The following is a 2,736-nucleotide window of genomic DNA, read 5'->3' as shown; positions in this document are numbered from 1 at the left end:
GATTCCTTTTTATTTATATAATTTACTTTCCCCCACCAGTGGTAAGGGGTAAAGAAAAACATAAAAAGAAACAAAGTAAAGTAAAAGAGCAGTGCTATCACTTATTGCCCCCCACCCGAGGTAAGGAATAAGTGACGCAGCACAGCATTATCTTTTACTAAACACTATGCTCTTGTTTTTGTGTGCATGCTAACTTACTTTGTATATTACCTAGCAACTATTGTTTACAAAAACAAAAATATTAAAACTGTCGCGTATACAGTTATTTTCTGTATAATTTAAGAGTGCGAGTAACCAAAATTCGCGCTCTGTAGATCGTTTCGCTTATGTTAGAGTACGCTCCGTTAACATCATATGTTTTGAAAAAACACCATAACTATAAAATCAGGTCTTGTGGAGATGTTCTACATGTTAAAACAGACACAGAAATTTGTAATCAAAAACTCTAAGATATATATTACTCGATCTTGGTTGCTATGTTCCGAATCATTTACATTTCATTTACATTGAATCTTTATCTTATCTATAAACAAGCATTTCTAGAGGCAGCCGTTTCATTAAAAAACAACCAATGGAAATTTATATTTACGGATGGGTCAACCATATTAATGGAACATCTTTTGCAGTAGTCCATGAAAATGGTGATCTGATAGTAAACGGGATCTTACTAGATCAAACGTGACTTTACGAGGCTAAAATTCAAGCTGTCCTAAGTGCATTGCAATTCCCCACCAAAAAAGCAATAAATTTATTGTCTGCATTAACAACAAAGCAATACCGCTTGGAGTTCATAACCTTAAGAACCACTCAGAAGAAATATCTACAATTAGGACTTCCTTAATAAACTTCGAAAAAAGAATTAAGCTCATGTGGATCTCAAGTCATGTTGATATAACAGGAAACGAGCTAGCAGATAAAGCAGCCAAAGCGGCCTCGAAATCTCCCCTTCAGCTATTTATTCCATTCCCGAAAAAACGAATCAGAAGTAAGATATTACAAGACCTTCTCAAAAAAGTTCTATGGAGCAAAGAAATTGGTCATTACAGAAACAAAAATCCATACAAACACACAATAAAGATGCCAACCAATACCACAGCGGCAATGAACATATGTTTTATAAGGCTACGCCTTGGTTACACTCGCTCTACACATCTTTACTTGATAAGAAGGAGCCATTCCTTAAGGAATGCAAATCCTTAAACCTTTACCGATCCAATGTATTTCATCAAGATCCCATATCCATCTAAATACCCCAAACGAATACAATGTCAAATATATTTTAAATTATTTAAAACTTTTTAATATTCATAAATTATTATAAGTTATATATTATGTAACCAAATGTAACCGATAGCCCTAGTTGCTAGACTCACGTCTTCAAAAAGCCCCACAAAAAGAAGTCTGCAGTGGTCAAATCAGGCGATCTTGCTGACATTAGAGGTCAATTGCAAAATTTAGCATCTTCTGATAGGAGGATTAGTTTTGAGCCACTCTGTATATGTATGTATATGTACATATCGTCAACTGAAATGCAAAATAACGTAACAACATTTTCGGAAATTTACAGTGGCATGAATGAAACACGAAATAAAATGGAATATGAGTGAAACAAAATTTTAATATTAGTTAAAACTGGTTTATATCTGACCGCAGTACCTGAATATGTTGAACATATGTAATATTATGTACAAGTATGTAATTTGAAGTAGTGAAGCGTAATCAATAAGACACTCAATTTCGAATTTCGTATATATGTATGTGGGGGCGTGTAAGAAATATGTGTTAATTATATTATTTTGTGAACAAAATTGTAAATATATCCTGTAGTAGGTTTGGATAATTCCTCCGATTATGGTTTTATGTTCAGTGTATGCGTGTAACTATGTGGACTTTTGGTTGAGTTTTTTGTCTGTGTTCACTTTCTGATTTTACGACTCTATTACTTTTCGAAATCTACGAGAGCAATGCAGAAGAGTATTTGTTTGGCTTAAATACAATGTAAGAGTTATTTTTTTGTATATATAGTATATATATACAGTATTGAAAAAATTATAGGGACATCAGCTTTATTCAGATATTTTATAGCACAGATTTGCTTATATTCGTCCCACAGTATTGAATTAGCTGTTAACTAATGCTATCAATCATTACTGTAATTAAACAAACCCTATACTATAATAGTCATTGCATTGCGACAAAAAATAATGATTAATGTAAACGCAGTGTTGCCAGAATATTTTTCCAGGGACCACTAGTGTCGACTCTAAAACCACTAAAAGACCACTAGATTTTTAATTTTTAAAGAAAAAGTGAATAATAAAAATAATCTTATTTTGATTTACCTAATTTTTTTTAAATCTGCATAGGGATTCCGCAACCTTACACCGCATAACCTACACTTAGCTACTTTATTGCCGTCATTATCTTCTACAACTTGTAACCAATCTTTTAAAATAGGATCATTGAGCCAGAAATTTCTAAATTTTTTAGAATACTGTCGTTTACTCATCATTGTTATATGAGTATATTAATGATGGAGTATATTACAAGTAAATTTTCACTTTAAAAGATCAAGATTTATTCTGTTACGAAGAAAGAAAGAGCGAACAAGATGAAAGAGAACGTACGAGTATACAAACAACTGAGTATAGTGGAATGTAGCTGTTAAAAAGGCTGCCCCCTTAAAATATAACAGGCTATCTTTATTTGTCTTATTCGTAGCTCTTTAAAAGCTTG

The 2,736-nt window shown here is 32.4% G+C and overlaps 1 protein-coding gene across 15 annotated transcripts in view; it reads left to right on the top strand.

The window, feature by feature from the left end:
* LOC105222874 (tau-tubulin kinase homolog Asator) overlaps nt 1-2,736 on the top strand; it is a 763,131-nt gene that overhangs the window by 671,836 nt on the left and 88,559 nt on the right. The window lies entirely within an intron of this gene.

This window comes from Bactrocera dorsalis, chromosome 6, assembly GCF_023373825.1.
Source record: "Bactrocera dorsalis isolate Fly_Bdor chromosome 6, ASM2337382v1, whole genome shotgun sequence".
NCBI classification, from domain to species: Eukaryota; Metazoa; Arthropoda; class Insecta; order Diptera; family Tephritidae; genus Bactrocera; species Bactrocera dorsalis.
This window is presented reverse-complemented; position numbering and strand designations above follow the sequence as displayed.